The sequence below is a fragment of the Dermacentor variabilis genome, chromosome 8 (assembly GCF_050947875.1).
Source record: "Dermacentor variabilis isolate Ectoservices chromosome 8, ASM5094787v1, whole genome shotgun sequence".
NCBI lineage: Eukaryota > Metazoa > Arthropoda > Arachnida > Ixodida > Ixodidae > Dermacentor > Dermacentor variabilis.
In genome coordinates, this window is record NC_134575.1 from 116,747,278 (window position 1) to 116,774,865 (window position 27,588).

Consider the following 27,588-nt stretch of genomic DNA (forward strand, 5'->3'; position numbering starts at 1 on the left):
TCAGTAGATCTTCCACCGTGTGATGTGAATGTGTGATGTGTGTGGGTGTGAATTAGGGAGTTTTATAACGGCATGCCCAAGCGGCTTCTCGCAAAAGTTGTACTATGCGTATATGCATCGCCAATACATAGTATTCACGTGATGTCACATCCGCTGCTGTCGTCTGCTTCCGCTATTTTCCGCTATCTTGGGGTACCTTATCAACAGGCGCGCGCATAGGCCTATAAGTTCCCCGAGATGGCGCTGCCATAAGCCGGAAGTCAAAGCAGAAACTCCTAGGTTTATTTTATGCGGACGACATTGCGTTGATAGCTAACAAGCAAAGCGATTTGCAACGTCTGGATTATATCTGTGGACAGGAAGGCAACAATTTAGGTTTGAAATTTAGTGTTAGAAAATCGGGTGTTATGGTATTCAATGAAAACAGTGAACAGACAGGTGTGATACAGGGCCACCTCGGGTAACAGAATATAAATACCTTGGTATATGGATAAACAAAGGCAATAGATATATGGAAACACAGGAAAAAAGCATAACAGTAAAGGGGAAGAGAGATGCAGCCATAATGAAGCACAGAGCGCTATGGGGATACAATATGTACGAAATCCTCCGAGGTATGTTGAAAGGTGTAATGGTTCCAGGACTTACTTTTGGAAATGAGGTTGTTTGCTTTAAATCAGGGGTACAATCAGGACTCGACGGGAACCAAAGGTCAGGGGGTCGCCTCGCAACGGGGGCTCACGGGAAGACTACAAATGAAGCTGTGCAGGTTGATATGGGCTGGACTAGTTTTGAAGTGAGGGAAGCTCGCAGTAAAATTGAGTTTGAAGAACGGCTGAGGAATATGGAAGAAAGTAAATGGGCTGGGAGAGTGTTCAGGTATCTGTACAGGAGAAACATTGATTCACAGTGGAGGAAAAGAACTAGGAAGCTTAGCAGCAAGTATGCGGCCTGTAGGGTGGGCCACACAGCAACAAAGAAGGTCAAGCGGAAAGTCAGAGAGGCTGAAATAATCTCATGGGTGGCGGCAATGGAAAAGAAACCTGCCATGAGTAACTACTTAAGAGGAAAAAACAAAATCAGGAAAGAAACAATTTATGATAACTCAAACGGAAGCTCATTACTTTTCGAAGCGAGATCAGGATGCCTTAGAACACGCACCTATAAAGCGATATATAAGAAGGAAGAAGAAGCATGTGCTTGCTGCGGTAAAGCTAGGGACGGAGCACGTTTTATTAGAATGGGAAGACGTCTACCCAGCGGTCGATTTAGGCACCACTGGCCTCCTTGAAGCCCTTGGGTTCAGCGGGAGCAGTGGTAAAACAAACATGTCCGCAATAGGCATTAGTAAGAGGCGATTGGAGGATTGGAGGAAGAAAAGTAGGGAAACGACAAAAGACGGAGGCATTCAAAAGCACAGTTCGCAGTAGGGGATCAGAAAGTTTGGTTGTGGCAGCTAGTTCATAGTGTTTTTTTTTTCTTTTTTATTGTTTAACCTAGGTAGGACATTATGCAGTATAATAGCAAGAGCTTGATGGCGCAAGCCACCGCCCCGTTCGAAAGGGGGCGCTCATAACATCCATCCATCCAGTCGCGGAGTATCATTGAATGACGTACGTGCATACTATGTATAGTGATAAGCGTCAGCGCCATATATGTTCAGGCGACAAATTATAAGTTCGCTCATATTACTCGCGAATGTTTAGTCTTTATATATATATATATATATATATATATATATATATATATATATATATCGTGTGAAAACAATACTGTAGTGAAGAAGGCTACGTTGCTCAATTATCCAGACTTTACAGGCAAAACAGCGATCATTGTGTATCATCAGTGTTGTATGTGAACAAAGTGATTATTTGTACCTAATGCTCAATTTGTGCTATTAATAGACAACGCCTTGTGACATGTATTTTAATGGCAAAACCTAGCTAACCCTATGAATACAAGGATGTGAAGATCTCCTTATAGTAATTGGCAAATTGACTATTCATTACAAAATTATTAGATATCTGATTTGATTCGTATTCAATCAAGTCTAAATAAAGTCGCGGTTCCGCGCGAAAGGCGAAGCATCGATTGCGATAGCCAATTAGTAAACAGTTATACGAAGGAAGTGTAGTAGTTTTATCGGCCGTATAACCTTGAAAAGATTTGCTTACTAACTAAATTAACAAACATGGTGCAGCGCGCGCAGGCCAACATGAACACATGACACTCAATAGCCGCGAACTCTCGCTGTCAAAACGTTGGCGTGAGCAAGCGCGGCACAGCAGAGAGCGAAGTGACCTTCGTGCTGTCTATCGCTTCCACGCAAACAGCGGCGAGAAAACGGCACGCACAAAGGCATGAGCCGTCTGGTGATCGCTTTCGATATACGGCGAGCACGCCGCCGCGCAAAGAGCGCATTTGCTGGAAAAGCAGATGCTCCCTCCCCCTCCCTCCCGCGCTGCCTCCCCACTTTCCTCCGTTTAGCGCGGGAGATGGAGCTCGATCATGAGTTCCCCTTGCGCCCGGTCGCGAAATACACAGTTGCGGCCGGAGCCCTACGCCGTTCCCCCCACTCCGTTCCATTGTCGGCTGCCCTCACGTGATTTCACTCGCACATACAGCATACGGTGCGCAGCGACGGTGTTATCGCTTTTGGACTGTATACAGAACATCATGGCGACGGCAAAATGAGCCTGGACTCCTGGACTATACTATTTTAGTTCCTATCGCAGTAAAAATAATATTCGAAAAGCCCTAGTTTTCGCATTCCAACCGCAGTTATGGAAACCCCTTGAAGACAGGTGCAAGAACAGCACATAAACTTACACCTTGGTGACCAATGGCGAATAACGAAGAATCTGTCAGTAATTAAATTTCTTTGCAGTAGCATACGTCTGGGCATACGTTGATACACCATACCGGCACCGACTATGGGGGGGGGGGGGGCAGCGGAACAGAAGCCCTCCCCCCTGGAAGAATGCTTTTCTGCCGCTTCCCTCGCTCCGGAAACAGAAGACATCGCCGCGAGATAGAAGACCACACGTAACCGTCGGCGTCACCAGGCGTCTGATTGCAGAAAAAGAAACTACCATTATTTCCGATTGCTTGAAGAAAACCAGAAGGGGAATTCTGCTGGTAGCATCGGTGACGGCTGACACTTGGACAACGGCCAGCGAGGGGTGTGCAATAAAAAGGAATTAGAAAATCGAATAGGAGAAATTATAGAATGAGAAGAGAAGTAATGAGGGTCTAGTTGGTATATTTAGTGTATTTGCAGCGACTGTTGGCGTTGAACGATGAAACATGACACGACAAGAACATTATTTGAGTCCTGAGGAACTGAGATCTAGGGGAGCCGAGGGCTCCCTCACATTAAGTCGGTGGCTCTGCCCACGGTGGGACCAGGAGACGAAGTCCCGCCGCAATGTCGTGGGCCCCCTGTACAGCCTGGTGTTGAATGTGAAGATTGCTGCTCTTGAGGGATTCCTCCCATTGCTCTTTCGTGATGGGTGGAGAGGCATTGGGTGCTGGGCACAGCCAGAGCATGCGATCAAGAGACTATGAGTCATGACCACATTTGATCAGGGTCAATCCTGTTAACGGACTGAGAAGTGGGATACAAACGGGCTTGCAGAGGTCTGAGTGTGCTAGCCTGAGGTTTGTTCAGTTTGGGGGGAGGTGGAAATGTCCTCCTGCCCAGACGATAATGGGACACAATTTCGTGGAAAGTACATAATGGACCTTTGTGGAGGTTGACCTCGTTCCAAGCCTGGCTATCCGTGACAGCGCGGTACGTGAAATCGCGTGCTTTCCGGTGGCCCTGCTCGTTCGGATTACATCCTAGAAGGTTAACGAGCCATCTAGATGGCCTGGGAACCACGAGATGTGGTATCGTCCTTCGTTGCCCTCCCGAGTTCTTTGAAGTGCTTTGTTCACAATACTGTTCGTCTGTTCAGACACGAGGGCAATCGAGAAGGATCTAGCCGCCGTGAGCGAGTACGAGAAGACGATAGGGGGAACTTTTGCATTGTGAAAAGCCAGAGCGATCGTCACTTCCTCCGCCACAGGGGCAAACTTAGTATAGACAGAGGCGGCATTAACCAGGTTGCCCCCCGCGTCTACAACCGAGACAGCGAACTTATCCCCACTGTGATATCTGGCAGCATCGACATAGAGGACACCTAGTTTGTGCTGATTGATCTTTTTAAGGATGGACTTGGCTTTCGCGAATCTTCTACCCTCGTTATGTCCTTGGTGGATGTTTCGCGAAAAGGGGTCAAGCATGATGCGAGTCTGGTTTCCACAGTCAAGCTAACTTTGGTCGCCGGTTCATGTCTGGGTTGGATACCCGCTTCGTCCACAATCTTGATCCCCGGCTTAGTGGATGATAGTCTCATTATTTGAGCCGCTGTGTGAGCTTCTATTAGCTCATCGATGGTGTTGTGGAGTCCTAGCTCCAGCAGCTTCTCGGTGCTCGAGGACTGCGGAATGCCGCGCACGCACTCAAGGCCGGCTCCGATAAGGGAGTCAAGATTGACCTTTTCCGCCTTACTCAAATTAAGACACGACGCGATGTAGATAACATGACTTAGGAAGAACACCTGATTAGCTCTGAGTAGATTATCCTCTTTGAGACCGCCTCTTCGATTTGAGAGGCGGGCTACAAGTCTTAGGATATTACTAGCCTGCCGAGTGGGTCTGTTAAGGGCCGTCGAGTTACAGCCCTTGGCATCAATGAGGAGACCTAGAATCTTGACCGAGTCCATCCTCGTTTGGAATGTCCATTCTTTCTCGAATTTCTATCGGCAGAGTTTCCAGAGGCGCAATGGTTTCTGACCCATTTTTGGACTGTCGGTATAACAGTTGCTCTGATTTAGCGGGGGAGCGTCAAGGCCCGTGTTTTAAAGAAGTCTTCCGTAGCCTCCAACATGCTTTGTAACGAGTGTTCGAGCATGGCTAGCGAGCTGCCCGGCGCCCAAATCGTGATGTCGTCTGCATAAATGGCGTGACCCACGTTCGGGATTGGAGAGCTTGCGCATGGCTATATTGAATAAGAGTGGGGATAGGACCGAGCCTTGCGGGGTGCTGCGGGTGCCTAGCTTGTAGAGTACTCCCCAGACCGTGCCTAGCCAGAGGTGTGCCTTGCGATCGGCGAAGAAGGATTTGGTGTAGTCATGAAAACACTGACGCAGTTTAAGAGAGGAAATCTCCGTCAGGATGTGTCTATGCGCGGCCATGTCGAAGGCCTTGGAGAAGTGCGGTACGAAGATCCCTCTTACGTCACGAGTAGCGTTATCAGAGATTTCTGTCTTAAGCAAAATCATAGCGTCCTGTGTGGACAACGCCTGTCTAAAGCCTATTAGGTCGTGTTTAAAGAGCTCCTTGTTCTCAATATGTTCAGTGTTCCTGTTATGCATCACGTGCTCCGCAAACTTGGCGATCCATGATGTAAGGGAAGTAGGCCGCAGGTTGCTTATATGTGAGGGTTTTCCTGGTTTGGGTATGAATACCACTTTTGCGGTACACCAATCTATCGGGACCTGTCCACTTTTTCATACCTCATTGATCTCAGCCATGACTATCTCAATTGCCCCATCGTCTAGGTTCCTGAGGAGTTTGCTCGTGACTCCATCGGCTTCCGGGGCTGGTCTGCCATTTAGATCGAACGATTTGAAAGATGAACGCACAGAATATGGCGTTGCACTGTTCGCCTTTCCCGCCTTAAACTTCCGAAGCGTGACGCTGAAGGAGCAACGTGACCGCTGTTGGCTGATTTTAATCCACACTCGAACCTCATCTGCTCGAGCATTTATTTCCCTGAGTCAGTGCAACTTAGCACGGCAGATGAGAATAACGGAATCAATAAAACGAAAATTATGCTCATGTTGCAGCGCGCGTTGCCGCTCTGTGATAAAAGCAGTTAGTCATGCCAGACGACACTCATTAGAGTCTTCCAATCACCAGTGTTTCAGTGTCTCACGCACACACACACAAACGTGCATACACACACACAAACACGCATACGCACACACGTACCTGCACACATACCCACAACGCCACCCCACACACATACACCCCAACAAACACGCACACGGCCAGGTAGCCACCCACCCAAACACCCACACACAAAGACAGCAGGAGTGTGCAATCTTGCACGATCGCAACCGTATTTTCAGCAATAGCTATAGCAGTTTCGAGCAGTTGCGTTAAGAATTTCAGTTTTCCTGAGATTAAACCACGTACACATTAAAACGCTGTTCGCATATATGACTCGCCCGTTTGAAACCCCACATGCACATAACGCTTTTAGGAACATTATCGCGAATTTTTTTTTAAGGAAAGCCTTATTGATCCACAAGCATTTGATTTCCCATACAGATTTGCCATGTGTTCTCCCTATTTCGCAAAATTTCGCCTTGCATCTTCCAGGGCCGCAGGCTAAATATTGTGCTTCTCATGGTATGGTATGGTAAAACTTTAATGAAGTCCTGCAGATCGTGAGTCTTCACGAAGCAGGCCGTTCCCACGTGGGAACCGGGCTCCCACGCGCTGCTCATAGAACATACTTATAACGCATATAATTTAACGCTAAGGCTGCATTTAATCCACCCATTTGGAACTTTGCCTACACATCACCCATGTCGTGGTCCTTCATTTTCACCAAATATAAACAAGTTGCCTTGTTTAGTTCACCGAGGTCGCCAAGGAAGCGAACTATATACGAAACTCGTATAGCACGTGAAAATAGGGAGATAACGAGGGTTCAGTAACTATTTCCAATGCTTCTATTTCAGCCAGAATCTCTGGAGCCTCGCTACGCACGGCAGTCAACATGCGCACCAATCCCCATAAAATGTAAACTCGGTGCATGTGACTTAGAGTTCTCTCGGGACAGTGAGGCACGTAGTTAATAATGGCAATGCGACGGTTTCGAACTTTCTCTTAATTTTTTTTGCAAAAGCTCTATTTATTCTACAGTCTTGATAATTCGCACACACGTTACGAATGAGATGCTCCGCATCCTCTCAAAATTTACACTTTGTGGCTTATGGAGTTCTTTCAGGACATTGGGAAAACATCCTGAGTAGTTTGGAATGAATGCTTGTAAAACTTTGGAATGCTTGTATAAGTAATTTCCAACAAAACTGTAATCAACCTGCCCGCTTCAAACTATCGCTGCAAGTCAAGCATAACGTGACCCCCATCCTCTGCAATTATAGAATTGCTACCGTCTATTCTTCCCCCCGGGCAGTAGAGAAACCGTGTAACCCGGTTTCACATAACTCCTCTAAACAGGCCGAAAACGAGGGTTTAATAATTTTCATTAGGCTCTTCATGACCCGCCTACTTGAACATTTACCTGCATATCACCCCTAGCATATTCTAACCATTTTTTCTATATCTAAACTTGATAAATAGTAGACTTGTTTCGGAACACCGTGATAACTAGCGTATAATGTTTTCAAGCACTTCTAATTTATTGCACTAACATCTTCGCTGTAACGGAAGCCTGATGGAATGCTGGAATAGATCATCAGGAATCCATAGAATGCACCCATCAGCTATTTATGGGTGCGAGTGGTGCAAGTTGAAGCAGAGAACTGACGGAAGAAACAAACATCTGAAGAATAAGCTCTACTTTTTCGTACTGTTCCCCTTTTCGTTGTATCATCTGTAATCGTATTCGCGTGTGTAAGGCTGCTACAGATTAATTACAGGTACGAGACATTTTGACAGCAGCGTTGAGAGACAGTTCTTGTAGCCACCCCGAAAATGCTCTTCTACTGCCGAAAGCGCACATGGCGGCTTTTCTAAAAAATAAATAAATAAAACAAGACATATGAAGTTGACCTATCCGTCTGCTTCAAAGTTTTCTCAGCTTTCGTTACATATTCAATAAATTGATTGCTATGCAGTGTGATGTTAATAACATTAAACTAAAATGCTGTCTTGAAGGTTAGTAACTAAAGTTTTCGCGAGGGTATTTATTAAGGCAATGGTAGATATTCAGAAAGCTGTTATGTGGATAAGAAATGTGTTCATGTGAAGCAAACGAGAGGTGTTATAAAAGCGGCTTTGGTGTGCAAGACGGAAAGTTTTTATATTTTCTGGGAGGAAGGGGGGGGGCTAGAGCCCGGCCAGCTTTCCGAACCACACCTATGTATGTATGTATGTATGTATGTATGTATGTATGTATGTATGTATGTATGTATGTATGTATGTATGTATGTATGTATGTATGTATGTATGTATGTATGTATGTATGTATGTATGTATGTATGTATGTATGTATGTATGTATGTATGTACGTACGTACGTACGTATGTATATATGTATGCATGCATGCATGTATGTATGTATGTATGTATGTATGTATGTATGTATGTATGTATGTATGTATGTATGTATGTATGTATGTATGTATGTATCTTAGTCATATCGTGAGAAAATGACAAACAATGGCACCAAGGACAGCGTAGGGGCAATTATCTGCAGTTGCCAATTGAATTCCAATAAAGGATAAATAAATGGAAATTAAAGTGGATGAAAAGCAACTGGCCACAGATGGGGAACGATCCCACGTCTTCGAATTACGCGTGCGATGCTCTTACCAATTGAGCGACCGCGGAGCCGTTTTCCCATTCACTTTCTGGGGTATTTATGTTTATCTACTAGAAATAACCCTGGGAGTGCTAGCCAGCGTCACCACTCACAAACCTTGGCTGTATATTGTCGCAGCACTGCGCGACTAAGGCAGAGAAAGAAGAAGTAGGGTGTGCGCGCGTGATCTCGGGGTACTCTGCGCTGGCTGGGCCTGGCCTGTAGCTTCTCTCTCGGACCTCGTTTCACCTTGTAAACAAACATCATTCGTAACATCTTTGGTGGAGGTGCGGGGTAAATCTTGGACGATTCTGGACGACCCAGCTCTACCAAATGTCCGACGGAGTAGACGCTTGGCCGGTTTACGACCACAAGCAGCGAACATGGCCGATTCCGGAGAAAGCAATGATGACCCCACCTGCGGCGGACCAGACAGCAATCACGCAGGTCAGGCTGGCTGCTGGACACCGCTGCGAGAGCCACCCACCTTTTCGGGGAAGGCGAACGAAGACGTCGACGTCTGGCTTAAACACTACAACAGATTGAGTCGCCACAACCACTGGAGCACTACGAAGCAGCTCGATAACGTGGTTTTTTTTTCTCGCTGGAACCGCGCGCTCCTCTGGTTTGAAAACCACGAGAACGTTCTGACAAGCTGGGATAATTTTGTAGAAGAATTCACCAAGTGCTTCGGAGACCTGATCTCAAAGAAAAAGAAGGCTGATCAGACACTTTCCCGACGAGCTCAATTACCTGGCGAAACGTGTACAACGTACATAGAGGCTGTTCTGAAATTATGCGGCATCGTCAGCGACGCCATGACAGACGAAGACAAAGTAGGACATCTGCTTAAAGGAATCGCTGAAGATGTTTATAATTTTCTTATAACGAAGGAAGACCTTAGTACTCCGTCTGACCTGAAGAAACACTGCCGGGCGTTTGAAGCGCTGAAAATGAGAAGGATTGGGCCAAAGTTTGGACGCTTGGACAATGTTATTAATATTGCAAGTGTGTCCGTCCCAACCCACGACGACATCTCCTCGGTGATTCGGCAAGTGGTTAAAGAAGAACTTGAACGCCTTAAAGTTGTTGACGACGCTCATGTGTGCCATGAGTGGGCATTTGATCATCGCTCTCGTGTGCCACTGGTCACCTGGGCACGTCAGAGTTACCGAGAACCTCGCAGGACCTATGCTGATCGTACGGAGAGCAGCAACTTGCCACCGCAACCGACAAGTCCGGGAGTCCGACAAGATGCACCACAACGATTAGTTCCGCGGGCTCTTCCCTCCTACAACCAGCCTGAGAGCACGTTTCTCCCTATGACACCCATGTCACCGGTGTCACCCGCGACAAGCCGCGACTCCCGCATTTGCTACAGCTGCGGTGTGCCTGGACACATTGCTAGGTATTCCCACCGCCGCCAGCAGCGTGCTCCATGGTTTAATTATTACACACCCCGCGTGCCCGCTGACGAGCCCTGGCCGTATCCCAGTTCCTTCCCGCGGCTGCAGCAGGGACGCGCGAACCGCAGTGACTCCCCCTTTTCTGATCGCAGCCTCACACAACCACCGACACGACAACGACGCTCTCCATCACCTCGTCGTCGCTCGTTGTCACCGACGCCGCTGGAAAACTAGCTGGTGCGACCGACGGGGGTGAGGCCGCAATATGTTCATCTTCATCAAGACCCCCTTGTGTAAAATTGTTTAAAAACAAAATGTGTGTTTTAGTTGACAATGTGAGTGCTTTTGCTTTAGTTGACACCGGGGCGGCAGTTTCTGTTATGAGCCTGTCCTTTAAAAATCGTCTTGGACAAAAAGTTATGTTTCCTTGGATCGGAACGCTACCTTTCGTGGAGTTGGCGGGGAAATGTTGCGCCCACTTGGGGTCTGTTCTGTTTCAGTTACGATAGGGGACCAGACATTTCGAAGTGAATTTACTGTGCTTGCACGTACAACGCATGACATTATTTTAGGTATTGATTTCTTGCGTGAGTCGGGGGCAACTTTGGATTGTGGAAGTGGCGCGATTTCTCTTCGCCGCGACGCGCGAACTTCAGTGACAGATAGCACCAGTGATGCCGCCGACGTTCTCTTCGTGTCACAAGATGTGTGTTTGCCCCCTCAGACTGCAATGTTTGTACCTGTCAATACTTCTCGCCCTCGTACAGGTTCTTGTTGTGGTTTAGCCGAGCACGATTATAACAATGCGCTCAAGAAAAATGTGATAGTCCCTCGCTCCCTTATTGTCACCACTGATGGTTGTACTCGTTTGTGGACAGTGAACGTTTCAACCCAATCCATAACATTGCCGCTAGGACTTAAACAGGCAAGTTTTGACGAACAAGCCATTGTCAGCGTCGGAACGGTCGAAATGTCAACTGCCGGAAAAAGATCCAACCCCGATTCCAACCATGATAATTCTACTGACTTTAAGCGCATGATTAACAAGTCTTTGTCTTCTAGTGAGCAGTGTTTGCTGGAAGCTATGCTTGCTCGCTACGCCACAGTGTTTGATTTTGCTCAAGGCCAACGAGCGCCCCATACACCACCGGTGTCTCGTATGCAACACCGCACCCATACAGGGCAAGCAACGCCGATTCGTCAGAAGCCCTACCGCGTTTCACCTTCAGAGAGAAAAGTCATCGCCGAGCAGGTCTAAGAAAGGTTACACAAAGGAGTGATCCAGGAATCATGTAGCCCTTGGGCTGCTCCTGTGATCCTAGTCAAGAAAAAAGACAACTCATGGAGATTCTATGTGGACCATCTCCGCTTAAACACCGTTACAAAGAAAGACGTGTACCCCCTACCACGAATAGATGACGCCATCGACTGCCTCCACTCCGCGTCGTATTTCTCTTCTGTTGATTTACGGTCAGGATATTGGCAAATTCCCATGCACCCCTCAGACAAGGAGAAGACAGCCTTCGTGACACCTGACGGTCTCTGAGTTCAACGTTATGCCCTTTGGCTTATGCAACGCTCCAGCGACATTCGAGCGATTTATGGATACCGTGTTCCGCGGACTCAAATGGGAAATTTGCATGTGCTATTTAGATGACGTCATTATCTACGGCAGGACATTTCATGAGCACAATCAGCGCCTGTCGATCGTTCTTGACTGTATCCAGCAAACTGGCCTTATTTTAAACTCGAAGAAATGTCATTTCGGTGAGCGTCAAGCCCTCGTACTAGGCTTTCTGGTCGACAAAGACGGCATACGACCAGACCCTGAAGAGATAGCAGTGGTTCGCGACTTCCAACAGCCACAAACGGTGAAAGATCTGCGGAGCTTTTTGGGCCTTTGCTCATATTTCCGGCGCATTATCAAGAATTCCGCACAGCTTGCCTCTCCCCTCACGTCTCTCCTTCACAAAGACACCCCATACTTGTGGACTGCTGACTGCGAGTCGGCGTTTCAACAGCTGAAATTTTTGTTGACTTCTGGACCGGTACTGCGGCCTTTTGATCTGGAGGCGTCAACTGAGCTGCATACTGACGCCAGCGGTGCGGGTGTTGGCGCTGTGCTTGTTCAGGTCTGCGGTGGCCATGAGCATGTCTTTGCCTACGCTAGTCGGACACTTACAAAAGCGGAGACAAACTACACCGTTACTGAACTCGAGTGCCTAGCAGTCGTATTCGCCATTCAGAAGTTCCGTCCGTATCTACACGGCCGCGCATTCACGATAGTGGCTGACCATCATTCACTCTGTTGGCTGGTTGGGCTGCGTGACCCGTCTGGCCGGTTGGCCCGCTTAGCCTTGCGCCTTCAAGAGTACAGTTTTTCCGTTAACTACAAGCGCGGACGCTGTCACACGGATGCTGATTGCCTATCCCGTCTCCCTTCGCCGCACACTAAAGCTGAGGATGATGACTTCGACGACTACCTAGTTTCCATCTCTTCCGACTTTACAGACCTGCGTACCTTCGAGAGCGAGCACCGTTGCGACCCTACCTTGAAATCACTACGGGCAGCTGCACGTGAGCCAGCAGGAACAACACCGTTTACTTTTCGTAATGGTTTGCTGTACAAAAAAAATTACTCCGCTGATGCTCCCCCATTGCTTCTAGTTGTGGCCGAAAACCTGCGCCCTGCTGTCCTTCGTTCCATGCATGACGATATCACGTCCGGGTACCTTGGCTTTGCAAGCACACTACACCGACTAAGACAGAGATTTTTCTGGCCCAAGCTCTGGAAAACAACGAAACAGTATGTCGCCAGCTGTACTGTTTGCCAGCGCCACAAGCAAACGACGACAGCCCCAGCAGGCTATTTACAACCAGTTAGACCACCGACGTTACCCTTTGAAAAAGTCGGCATCGACTTGCTTGGCCCGCTCCCAAAGACGTCAGCTGGCTACCGCTGGATTATAGTATAGTATAGTATGTTACTGGATACGGCGGCACTTCCATCTGCCACTGCAGCAGATGTCTCTTTATTTTTGCTGTATCACGTCATACTCCGTCACGGCGCTCCCCGTGTTGTCATCAGTGACCGTGGACGGCAATTCACCGCCGACGTCGTTGAAGAACTTTTACGGCTTTGTGGTTCTGCATATCGCCATTCCACTCCTTACCACCCGCAAACCAATGGCTTCACGGAGCGAACGAATCGAACCCTTACCAACATGTTATCAATGTATGTCGCCGCTGACCACAAGAATTGGGATGCCGCCTTACCTTTTGTAACGTACGCGTACAATAGTGTCAAGCACGAAGTTACTGGATATGCGCCGTTCTTTTTGCTGTACGCACGCGCTCCCCAGAGCTTTCTGGACATTATTCTACCTTTATCGTGCCAAAAAGATCCTTCCATCGCCCAAACTCTGTGTCGTGCTGAGGAAGCACGTCGACTGGCGCATCTTAGGACGTTGTCCTCACAAGGCAACAGCAAGATTCGCTATGATGCGTGGCATATCCCCATAAGCTTTACTCCCGGTGATTATGTTCGGTTGTGGACACCTGTTCGCAAAAAGGGATTGTACCGCAAGTTTCTCGCCACTTACACCGGACCATTCGTTATACCCAGCCGCTTGAGTGATGTGAACTATGTCGTCGCCAAAGTAACGGCAAGTAATCGGCATTCACGTGCGGCGCAAGTTGTTCACGTGGCCAGACTCAAGCAGTGCCATCACATGTCCCTTTAACTCGCTCAGCGAGCTTCGTCTGCAGCCCCGGGGAAATGTCGCAGCACTGCGTGACTGAGGCAGAGAAAGAAGAAGTAGGGTGTGCGGGCGTGATCTCGGGGTACTCTGCGCTGGCTGGGCCTGGCCTGTAGCTTCTCCCTCGGACCTCGTTTCACCTTGTAAATAAACGTCATTCGTAACAATATATATATATATATATATATATATATATATATATATATATATAGGGGATTTCTTGTGTTGTTCAGGTCAGTTCAGCACGCCGGACCCGACTTAACATATGCAGGAAAGAGACGTCGAACTTTTCGGAAGGCTTATTTACCAAACATTTTCGGCTAGTGAACCAGCCTTCGTCAGAGTACAGTGCACTGTACTCTGACGATGGCTGGTCCACCAGCCGAAAACGTTTAGTAAATGAGTCTTCCGAAATGTTCGTCTCTTTCCTGCGTATATATATATATATATATATATATAGATATAGATATATTTATATGACCTTCATTAACAGTTGCACTTGAATAAACTCGGTGTGACCTCGAAGAATTGTTCACTAGGAAGAATTGACTAACACTTCGCTATTACTATTACTGGTTCTCCTTTCCAGAGAAATTGAAGTATCTCTTTTTTTACTGTAAGTCCGAGTATAGGCGCTGCTGCGCATGACTGATATTTATACTGATTTCGGGTAAAACCAGCTTGGTCTCATTTCGGTTACTGAGTGAATCATACATATTTATCCCCTCTGAATGCAAGTTTAGATGTTTCCATCCCTAATAAATGCTGTGAATTATTAGAAGAGTTTTTTTCTCATGAGTTGTTAGCATTGCCTACTGGAAATGCAAGCATTACTGAAACACATGTCATTCACGTGCATTTCACACGCCGCTGATAAAATACTTTGCCGGAGGGGTCACTGAAGTCTCCAGATTTTTCTTAGGGCAACATATTCATTGTCTAGGCATAGACTATCCATAGCATTAGAAATAATTGTTAGTTGGCTAACTATTTCTCTTTAAAACATACAGTAAGCCTTGTAGTGTGTTTATATTGAAATATATTTTGTCCGCGCATGGTGTTCACGGAGGAAATTAAAAAAAAAATGATGAAGTAAAAAAAAAATGCGGGTGAGTTAGTCGATGCTGGTGTTTCTAATGCGCTTTGTCCCCATATTGTTATGATTTGCACAAATAAAGCGAAAGTATGAATTAAAATGCGTGCATGTCCGTGCCAACAATGATGCGCTAAGGTTTTATCCACACCGGAATTTTAACTGAGACGGTAGAGGCAGTTCAAAAGAAGCCCCAGGTGACGTGGGTAACAGAACATTGGCAATGACACTTTAGGGGGTGTGGGGAGGTGAGGCTTTGGTAGCGCCGGGGAGGTGCGCAGAGCCCCTCCCCCCTCCTTCCCCTGGAATACTCTGGAGGAGATTTGGGCCCCGTAGCCTCGGTGCCTATGTCGGCATGGGTACGCTTCCTATCATTAAGCTTTGCAGAAGCGAAATCAATGCAATATTAACTGAAGCCAATAGCAAAAGAAAGTACATTCCTATACTTACAAACAGGCGCAAGCGTTCCTTGCAACGTGAAATGTGCTTTTATTTAAGTGTCTTAGAGATACGTCATTTAAAGAAATGACATCGAGAAGCTGCAAGGTACCAAGTTTTCGGAGAGGTAAAGGCTCTCTTTTGCTTTAACGTCGAAAGCCATAACAATTGCAAAGCTTCTTGAATATTTTGGAAAATACCATCGGAAACAGTACCATGGTCAAAAAAATCAGCAGAAATAACTTTTGCGTCCTAACTAGACTGCTTACGGGATACTACTTGTAGCCAGTTTGATTATATACACGAAATATAGTAACAATCACCGTAACACTCAGACTTTCGCAATTATCTCTATGCCACGCTGCACACGAGAAAGAAAAAAGAAAACTTTGACATGCGCATTCTACTTGCATAGATGTAGCAAGGAAGCATACGCCAGCATGGAGGTGAATCTGCATCATTCAAGAGCAATGAATGTTACAGCAAAAGTGCGTGTGTATAGCGCGTACTACGTCAGCATCATCGTCCCATATATAATTACCAGGTGAAACCCATTCGGCGCCACGTGGGTCCCCATATAATGCTACGCTTGGAGACTTCCAGTTCCATGGAGGTTCACTTCTTGCTAGTGTGCTGTTTACAAAAAAGAAAACCAAAGAAGAGCGCGTTGATCGTCGTGCCAGTAAAACTTGTATGTACGACATCCAGGGCAATGTATTTCAGTATACGGCCTAAAGGCGAGACATGCTTATTAGGCTACATTAAGGCTGCTCATCCAAGATGCAGGTTTAGGAAGTGACCTACGTGTGTCGACCTTTTCTTAAAGTTAAGCGACCTACACACACAAAAAAAAAAAACGAAATTATATGTATCCCAAGGCCAGCTTATATAAAGGGTTGAGAAACAAAGATGACTTAAAAATTAAATTTTCGGGTATTACGAGCCGAACCCTTGATCTGATTATGAGGCCCGCCGTAGTAGGGTACTCCGGATCAATCTTGGCAACGAGGGGATTTTCAACGTGCCCCCAATTCCCGGGACATGGGCGTTTTTGCAATTCACCCCCATCGAAATGCGGCTGCCACGGCCGGGATTTGATTCCACGACCTCGTCCTTAGCAGCGCAACACCATAGTAACTAAGCCACCGTGACGGGTATGAAGAGCACTTTCAAGGTAACTATCAGTCATTAGATGCTGATGATAATTAGATGATGGTTCTCGTTAGATCGCCGAGGCTCAGCAGTATGTAGCTTTGCCATTTTTTGAAATAGAAAAAAACTTTCCAAAACACGACGTGCTGAATCAGTATAATTCATGGCAAACTGGTTTATTTCCTAGAATTCTGGTTCGTGTCCTAAAAACTTTAGGTAACCATATTATTCCGCATAATTCCAGCGTATCACGTCAGAGATGGGTAATTACTTCTCAAGCAATGCCGTTACCATAATGCCGTAGCATTACAAAGATAAAAAGCTGCAGAAATTCTGAGAATTGTCTACTAAAGCGTAAGCACTGCTTCTCTCGGCTTCTCTCGCACGTAAAACAGACCCCTTGCTGTGGGAAGGGGGTTTCAAAGATGAAACCAAGCTTGGGGATATCACTGAACATCACGAAATGGCAGGAAGATAAGTGATGTTATCAGCAACGTACAGGTTGCCCTACTAAAATAAGGACATGGTTATTTCAGCAATTCAGAATTGAAAAAGAAAGGTAGGATGCAAAGCCATAACATTAAGAGTCAGGGCATGAGAGTGATTTAGCGGTAGTGCAGATTGGCACTACCGCTAAGGCCGAGAAGCGCCGAGAAGGATATATTGTTGGGCATAACGTGGTGAGGGGGTACACGAAGACTATATGACGCAGCAGAGGGTGCTAAGAATATCTGGGTCCGGACAGGCCGCCATTGGAGTCTGAACCTGGCAACGTTTAACGCTTGAACGTTATCTAGTGAGGCGAGTCTATAGAAGTGCTATTGGGGGAATTAGCTGGCAGTAAATAGGATATAATAGGGCTCAGTGAGGTTAGAAGGCCAGAAGGAGCATATACAGTGATAAAAAACGGGCACGTCCAGTGCTACCGGGGCTTAGCGGAGCGACGAGAACTAGGAGTCGGATTCCTGATTAATAAGGGTATAGCTGGTAACATACAGGAATTCTACAGTATTAACGAGAAGGTGGCAGGTCTTGTTGTGAAACTTTATAAGAGGTACAAATTGAAGGTCGTACAGGTCTACGCCCCTACATACAGTCATGATGACCAGGAAGTCGAAAGCTTCTATGAAGACGTGGAATCAGCGATGGGTAAAGTCAAAACAAAATACGCTATACTGATGGGCGAACTTCAATGCCAGGGTAGGCAAGAAGCAGGCTGGAGACAAGTCAGTGGAGGAATGTGGCATAGCTTCTAGGAATAGCAGGGGAGAGTTATTAGTAGAGTTTGCAGAACAGAATAATATGAGGAAAATGAATACCTTCTTCCGCAAGCGGGACAGCCGAAAGTGGACGTCGAGGAGCCCAAATGGCGACACTAGAAATGAAATAGACTTGATACTCTGCGCTAACCCTCGCTTCATACAAGATGTGGACGTGCTCGGCAAGGTGCGCTGCAGTGACCATAGGATGGTAAGAACTTGAATTAGCCTAGACTTGAAGAGGGAACGGAAGAAGCTGGTACATAAGAAACCGATCAATGAGTTAACGGTAAGAGGGAAAATACAGTAATTCCGGATCAAGCTACAGAACAGATATTCAGCTTTAACTCAGGAAGAGGACCTTAGTGTTGAAGCAATGAACGACAATCTTATGTGCATCATAAAGGAGTGTGCAATAGAAGTCGGTGGCAACTCCGTTAGACAGGATACCAGTAAGCTATCGCAGGAGACGAAAGATCTGATTAAGAAACGCCAATGCATAAAAGCCTCTAACCCTACAGCTAAAATAGAACTGGAAGAACTTTCCAAGGTTATTAACAAGCGTAAGACAGCAAGCGTAAGACAGCAGTTTACAATAGGGAGCGAGGCACTGAAAGTGATAAGGGAATACATCTACTTAGGCCGGTAGTGACCGCGGATCCGGATCATGAGACTGAAGTAATCAGAAGAAAAAGAACGGGCTGGGGTGCGTTTGGCAGGCATTCTCAGATCATGGACAGCAGGTTGCCATTATCCTTCAAGAGGAAAGTGTATAACAGGTGTGTCTTACCAGTACTCACGTACGGGGCAGAAATCTGGAGGCTTACGAAAATGGTTCTACTTAAATTGAAGACGACGTAACGAGCTATGGAAAGAAAAATGAGGGGTGTAACGTAAAGGGATAAGAAAAGAACAGATTGAGTGAGGGAACAAACTCTAGTTAATGACATCTTAGTTGAAATCAAGAAAAAGAAATGGACATAGGCAGGACATCTAATGCGGAGGAAGATAAGCGATGCTCATTGAGAGTTACGGATTGGATTCTAAGGGAAGGGAAGCGTAGCAGGGGACGGCAGAAAGTTAGGTGGGCGCATGAGATTAAGAAGTTTGCAGGGACAACATGGCCACAATTAGCAGATTACTGGGGTAGTTGGAGAACTATGGGAGAGGCCTTTGCCCTGCAGTGGGCGTAACCAGGCTGATGATGATGATGAAGACTATATGGGAGAACAGCCCCCCATGTTGCATTTTTGTGTTTGGTTTTGAGTGGTCTTCCATTGAAGGGTGGGGGAGGGATATTTTGAAGGCCTTTTGTCTGTCAGCTCATATCGTCGTTTTAAAGAAGAGTTCGGCGATATTACTGTGCATAAAAGCAGTTTTTATGTGAAATAAACATTTAAGACTGAAGCCTCGGCTCATTTCTGGAGCACTGTTTGGAAACATCTCAGTTGACATTTAACTCACGCTCACCAACTATCCCTTCCCTCTTCCTCGTTCATGCGTTCTCTGAAGATAATTATCTGAATACACCTCCTAATTACGAGAAAGGCCAAACACTTACATAGGCACATCGAGCAGGGAACGCAACCACAACGTCAGAGACGCAGGAAAACAAAATAAGTTCGTTGTCAATCTAATTTGAGCGATCTGTTTCTAGAAAATAATTGTCGATCTGGTTGCGTATTGTACAATGAAGTGGTCGCGTACATCGTCCTGAGATATTTGGTTTTTCTATCATTCTAAATTCCTAAAAACTGCATGGGACAATGTCCTTGTTGGTTATCTGAAGAAAACGTTCGCCAATAAGGTTAGTATCAAAGCCTTTCTTCAAGATTCACTGTAGAACTTCCCAAGGAAGACTGCGCCATAGCAGTCCAGAAAGCAATATAACGAGTAATGTATACTATTAGTGTTTTTAAAAATATATCCTGGATGTCTTTCAGTGTGGTGGTGTTACGTTTGATAGGGAACTAATTACGTTCCAGGAGCACACATTTTTTGAACACGCTTCCAAGCATCAGACATGCCACAACTGGGAAATACAGAATCGTATACGAGTGTAAAAAAATAACCCACGATTTCGATGCTCCTTAATGTGAAATTTTAGCGCAGCTCTATAAGTGTTTTCGTTTCGCTATATATTGAGGCATCGTACCAATCACCGCACCGACCGGGAGCGCCGCCATGCGCGGCGCTATATATAGACCGTCCATAAAGTTGCCGCTTCCTGGCAGCTGCAGCGCATGCAACTGCAATCTTTACCGGGAAACGCTTGCGGCAAACGCCATGCGCGAAGGCGAGCTTTTTTATTCGGTTTTCCTTACCCCCGCATGGCCGGTGCCGCGAAATTAGAGCGCAGCTGTTTAGGTGTTTTGGATTGGCGTTATATTGCAGCAAACAATTTGAATCTGAACGGCAGGGTGCTCGCAGCGGCGGCGCCGAGCCTCTGCTCGTGCAGCTTGTTTAGCAGTAGCGGCAGGCGAAGCCCCTCCGGCGGTTGCGTCGCTCGTTGTTTAGAAAGAAAGAACACGGGTGCGCTTGGCTCGTGCGCAGCGCATTCCCTAGTGGAGGCGGCGCATGCGCAGTGGGTCACCGCCATGAAACGTCTCCCATGCTGCACTCCCCTTTCATCCTCTTCCTTTCACCATGCTCTTCTCCTCCAGCTTTCTCCTCGCGCTCTCTTCGATATCGCCTTTCTTTCATCCCCCGCTGCCCACTGCGGGTTCGCTCTCTCATCCTTCGCTCTGCCCGTAAGCTCTGTTACGAGGGACGCCGAGGGACGCATGAAGCTGCCTCTTTTTAAGCACTCTCCACACTGAAGACTTTGACACTCCTGCTTCAGCACGCACACTACGAACACTTGCATGTGGTTCTGAAAAAAACTTTGACAGAATATATGTCTCCACGTTCTCGCCCAAGATAGAAGATTTATGTGGTTTCTTTGTAAAAGTCTCAGTCTGCCTCAGCGTTTCATAGGCGCTCACAACCGTCACTGAGCTTGGACGCGTACTTGGAAGTCAGCGTTGAAATAGCTCAACTGCGCGCCTTCTATGTCTACTTGACGCACTTAGAGGCAAAATCATATCGCTCTTTCCTCATTGGATTGAGTGAGTGCAACAACTTTATGTGGTCCACAATAGACGCGAGGAAGCTCTGGCTAGGCCCACTCGGGGACCATCAGGTGAAACATGACGGCCCTCTCGCGAGCCCTCTGAACTGCCAGGCTTTGCGAGGTCTGGTACTGTACTTTAATAAGCTTCGTCATTTTCTTTTGGGTGAAAGGGGGGCCGGCACGCCGACGCTCAATACAGGAACAGGCGACTAGGAGCTGCGCACTAAAATACGAATTTTTTGACGTCCATAATAATCCCCTTGATACTTGCGCTTCAGAGATAATTTAATGAGCATCTTCGGGTAAGAAGGGCACCGAATATGCAGGACCTTTAAACGAACACTTCCAATTAAAAACAATTGCTTGTGGGAGATAGCACAGTTCTAGTCCATGAGCTCGCTACTCGAAGAGGCAGACATAACTTGCACATGAGATTGAAATACATAATTGACTACTTAACAAAAATTCACGTATTAAGTGTTCAACGACTTACCTTATATTGCAATTACAAATTCTAGCAGGTGAGACTGCAAGGCACATACACTTGAAGGGATTTGTGCAGATGATACCATTTACGAGATATGCACCGTCAAAATTGCGTTAAAAATGCACTGTCGTTCCACTTACTTTCTTAACAAAACTTCGTTTTATGTATTGAAGCACAGAAATAAATAGAAAGCCAATGCATTTCTCCGAAATGTTTGGGAATAAATATATCGTAACTGGTGTCATCCTGATCAGGTTTAGTTCCAAGGGGATCCGCCTTGCGAACTCCCTGGCTAGAATTTGTATATAGCATTATGTGCCATAAGGTAATTAGTTAAACCTGCATGAGTTAATTTTTTGTTAAATGGTCGATTATACATTTCAATTTTTTTCTGAAAGTAATGTCCGCTTCTTCGAGTAGACCAGCGCTTGTACTATAATTGTGCTATCTGCCATAGGGAATAAAAAAAAAATTGTGTTCGCTGAAACAGCCGGTATTACTTCACTGTGGAAACCAAGCAGACTGCTATCTTTAACCACAGATAAAACGAAGGAAGGCAAGTCGAAGGTCAGGCAGCTTAAGAGTTCGCCTCAGAACGGATGTTTGACGTGCTCTGAACAACCTTGCTGGTCCTGAGGACCTTTACGTTCTTGGTTACATTAAGTACAGTGAGCTACAAAATTTTAAGGACCACAGCATCTCAGAAAAAATTCAATTTCTGAGCTGTCTGTAACAGCAGTAAGTAAAAGTGAGCATCACAACGTTGCTTTGTGTAGTTGACGCACGCCTTAAGATATGACACCGCATTGGTACACGTATAGCTCTTGACTGTGTTATGACTCACGTCATGACACATGTCATGGATCTCATGATTAAATTCAGTTAAAGGCGATATAACTAAAGAAACGACCACTACGGCAGCAAGACAGCTTAAGAAGATAGATAGCTGGCAGACCACTAGGGGAGAAGAGCGAATCTTGCTGTGCCGCGTTGTTGTGGACTTGGCAGATCGCCTGCGGCGCTTCACCGGTTCTGAGATGTCTTGTCAAGGTACGTGTATTTAAGTACAACGTGAAGTGGCATGCGTGGCATGCGTTAGGCGTCGTTAAGGAGCGTTGCGGCATTCTTCAGGCGTTCGCTCACTCAAGGCTTGCGAGAAATTAATGCTAACGCATTTGCGTCGTGTCAACCGGCTGATCGATCATTAAGCTTATGGTGCCTTTCGTTTTCTTCAGAAAAGACGAGACGAACTAGCTCAAGTACTATTTCAATACGATGCCAGTCCAAGCAAAATTTTTCGTGATTACATACGTGTCGAAGGCTCGTATGATACACAAGAGACATCAGACGAAAGACTTCACGAATTAATGCTAACACTACGAATAGATTGTTATCGTGCGTAAGAGGCACGTTTATCTTGATAGGCAAGATGTAGCTTTTAGACGCATCACGCGTTGTGGAGAGTCAAGCCCTGACGTGGGTGTCACTAATAGCAACTATGAGCCAAACACTGCCTTGGAAAGTCTACACCATGGTGTTTCTCACTACGTTACCTAGAAGGAAATCTAGCGCCACCGTCTATGAGAGTTTTATTCAAGGGTCTAAATCCATGGGTCTACATCATCTTATTCGAGTGGCACGTAGCATCACTTCGTGCGTCAGAAGCACCGGCCCGGCGTGAGTACGGATCCACAGCAGAGCAAAGGTGGCAATTCTTCTTCAGTTTAGGAACATGGATGACGTCGCTGGGCATCGTATCAGAAAATGTAGAGGGATTGCACCCTCTTGAAATTACCTCACCGGCTCAGCATGAAGTCGTAGAGTTTGGCGCCATTTTATCAGGCCTAATTAGATTTGTGTCCGTGAGAAATGGACTCCATTGTATTCCGAAAGAGCTAAGGACGGAACTTAGGAAACTTTTACTTAACCACAACCACCGAAATACAAAAACATACGAGTACTTTGCAATGCGTGACGTCCCTCTGACGTGCGAGTACTCTTTCATCGGCGCGGAATTCAACAATATAGCATTGACCGTATTTCTTTTTTAAAATAATGAACCTATTACCCTTGAATTAACGAAAGTATGGTTCGTTAAAAACAGGTTTTACTTCTAAACCCATCCAGTGTTTCGTTTTAGTGTCCTTTTAATTTTGCTCATTATATGCCATCGCGGCTGGTGAGTATTACGGGCAAGTTGCGAGATAGATTCGTCGGCGAAAACTGCTGTGCGTTTGTTGCGTTGAATTGTATTGCCTTGTCGCCTCAAAAAAGGTTCGCTTACATCAAAAACCGCAGAACGTGGGATCCGCGGTCTTCTTTGAAAATTGGCATTGAATCCATCATTTAGAGATCATTGACAACTTTAATGCTATTAGCAATTGATCTGATGATTAGCGCGTAATTGATGGTATGCACCCCATGCATGGTCAGTCTTTTGTGATTCCAAGGCTGCCCTACAGAGTGTACTCTCAGCACTGCGCCATGGATCACATGAGCAGCTCGCCGCAGAGATAAGAGAAGTCCACCATCGCATAGTTGACGAAGGACACGATGTAATATATCAGTGGTTCCCTAGTCACTGTGGCATACATGGCAATGACCGTGCAGACGCAGCTGCCCGATCTGCCCATGACAGCGTCAACTGCCTTGCCATTCCTCTTTCGAAAGCCGACGCAGCGAAAAAACTTTCCGTACTTGCACATGAACGGACATTAGCTCAATGGAATTCATCCGATTTCACAAGTGCACGCCTTCATACCCTAAACCCTAATTTACAGCTCCGTATTCCACCCGAGCTTCCACGACGTGGCTGCACCCTTCTAGTCCGTCTATGGCTTGGAGTAGCATGTTCAAATGCGTACTTTTTTCTTATCGGAAGGGCCAACAGCCCACTTTGTGCCTTCTGCGGGTGCAATGAAACAATCGCGCACCTTCTTTGTCAGTGCTCTCGTTTCAACCCGCAAAGAGCAGCCTTCTCAGCCACCCTAGACAAACTGGACAAGCGCCCAATGACAGAAAACAAGAATCTCGGAAACTGGCCCTACGCGAACATCAGCGCTATCCACTATCAAGGCGCTGCAGCGGTACTTAATAGACACTGGGCTTTCTGACAAATTGTGACTACACTGTGTGACGTAGGATTGCACGGCGACACTGCGTAACTCTAGGAAGGCCTTCGCGGGCTGCGTGACAGTGCCCACAGGAACAGTTTGTGTGTACGTGCGCGTGTGCGTAGGTTTTTAAAATTTTTTTATCCTTATCTCTCTCACCTATCGAATCCCCTTGCCTCTCCCTCAGTAAAGGGTAGCCAAACGGAGATAATCTCTGGTTAACCTCCCTGTCTTTCCTTTGCCTTTCACTCTCTCTCTGGTATGTTTTATATATTGTTCATTATGGAAGTGCGGCACATGCACAGTGACTCATAGCCAGTGACCAAAGTTGGCATCAGAGTTTCTTTGAAGAGCGGCACAATACCAGTGGCACATATCAACTGACCCAAGTGGACCTGAAAGTGTAACTGAGGAGCGGCCCAGTCGCAGTCGCACGTACGCAGTGGTCCGAGTTGCTCCAATGGTTGTTATTGAAGCCGGTTCTCTCAACACATCAGCACTATGCTCCAGACATTGGACCATGCATGGACTACATAGTGACCCAAGTTGCCGGGAAAGAGATTAAGCGGGGACATACATAGATAAATAAATACACCAAGAGGAAAGATATATTTATTATGAGAGAAAACTGAGAGGTCGGATTCAATCAATGTTCCGACCTGCTACTCGGCGTTGGAGGGAGCCAGTTAGATCAAACATATAGGCACTATTACACCCTAATCGCATAACCAGGGCTGTGGCCCGGTGACTCGAGGCACTTGAGCACACTCTGGGAGGCAGTGGGTTTGAACCTTGATGGGAGTTGTCAGCATCTGGAGGGAGCGTACCGAGCGCATCCTCAAGATTCTTACCAGGGTTCTGATTCACTCGCCGGTGGGGCGACAGCACGCTAGCTCGACCAACTCGGTGGTCGGGCTCCAAGCGCGCTGTCTCAAGCCGGATCTGGCTCCCAAATTGGGGGATCAGGAAGGTTGCAACCCAACCCAGCTGACCGACCGGAAGTTGGGTGTCCGCGAATACAAACGTGTCTGTCAGGTTTGCAGTCCCACTGTGAACTTTGTTCCTATTTTGGATGAAGGAACTTACAGAAATGAATCATAGAGGTTTAATTTTCTTTTGATAATTAATCCACCCAACCCCTACGAACACAATCCGAATGCGAAGATTTCTTGCTGGCTATATTCACCTCACGTTTTAATGCCTTAGCATTTTTTGGGAACTGCATGCGCTTTCCGGAGGCTATATATACGTCTGGGAATGTTCGTATATATTATGCTTGTTTGCCGCTTCGAATGGCCACTTGAAACGGCCGTGTTCAGAATGTGCGCTGCTGGAAACAGCACATCGGCTATAGGCCGAGGATCTCTTGCAACGCGTACCATTACCGGTAGTTACAGGCTCGTCCTTTCTCGCTTGCCATTGGGAAACATATTTCTTAAGTCCATGTTCCTGCACGCAGATCTCGCTGGTCGTCCGTACCGCGCCCCTGATTTTCGTGATGCCCTGCTCTCAGTGCTCGATGCCAATCACATTCCCGGAGCAGACCAGTATCAGATGAGCGATTTGTGGTTCAGTAAGTTAAAATCATGGGGCAATTGGAAAGGATGTATACTTATTGCAGATAAAGTGGGGGCAACCCTTTCTTCGAAAAAACTGACATGGTGATCAAACTTGACACGCACTCAAAGTTGTTATATACAAGGCTGGAGGCCCAGAAATACGTGGCAGTCAAGGTGACAATAGCGTTGGTTTGTAAAATCAGCGGAATTCCAGAGAATCAAATTATAGTAAACCTTGTAAGCGAACCGACTTTCTCCCCTCTTGAAAGCGGGAGAGAGCAAGGCTTTGAATCATGTATAATGCCCAATCTGAGTGATGAAGCCAAGTGTGGCGGCGATGAAGGCTCACATGCAGTGGTCGTTTCATTTCCATAAGGTGTTTCATTTCCATACCGTTCAGTGCCTGTGCCGTTAGCGCAACCTACGTTGGCAAACGGACGTTGCAGCTTACTTTTACTGTGAGATGGCTCCTGCCATTTGTTGACTGATGTCGGGTTGTTCTCCGCAATTCGGACGCCTAAGCATCTGACACAGAAGCCGGCGCGATGATTTTTGCAACTACAATAATGTAACTAAGCCATCCTTCAGTGATGCGCAAGTGCACATCAAGATGCTTACTTTTTGCTTAGATGTGACAGTAATTTAATGGGGAGGTTTACCAAGTGCCACCGCATTAGATTTTGAAATCGTCTTCATTGTCCTTCGGATAATAATCAGGGCAAAATATATTGCCTTGAAATCTATGCGTCCTGACAGGATGCAGCTAAATAAATCATTGTCTGCTCGTACACGTTGAGCAGTCCCGCAGACGCTCACCTGTGTTGTTGTCTGTATAGCTCCTAGGCTACTGCAGTTTCGCGTTTTAACAGTCTTACTCCTCCCGCTCACTTTAAAACACCTTGGGCCTTTCTTTTTATTTATCTGTGACAATAGGCACAACATTCGTCATGAAATTGTCATGTCCATGCACTACGCCGCCCACAAGCTATGCCGAAATGCAAATAAGTTATGTGGATGTAGTGTGAGACGTCTACGCATCAGTCTTGAGCGCGATGGCGGTGCATGATGCTTGTCGCGGGAAGAATAGTGACGACTGGTGTATGCACAAGAAGTACGGCACTTGTCTAGACCCGTTAAGAATTACGTGCCTCTTGTGCCAAAGTATCATAAACCCATTCTGAAAGATTGACCGAGAGTACACACAACCCCAGTGACACATATACAATGTCTAAACCAATGAATACGAAGCAAATCTAGGAAACCTTTGAATATAAGGCGTTATTTCGTTAAGAGGTTCGCGTGCCTTAGAGATACCTACGAAAGAACATTATACATTTCTTTAGGTTTCATGCAGACGTTTATTTCTTTGATTCAATCAATAATTCAATCAATCAATCAATCACTCAATCAAACAATGAAGCTGTAATGAAGAAGAAGAGCACAGGAACAAGGCCAGCCAGATCGTCTCTTCCATGCCTGCTGTGCAACCAGTGGGCCAGTCGGATCGCCAGTGCTTGGCACGAGTGTGAGCCGTTCGAGCTACCAGCTGTTCCTGCTCTGCGTCACCTGCCTCCTCGGTTACGAAGAGACGTTACCATCGGAACTGT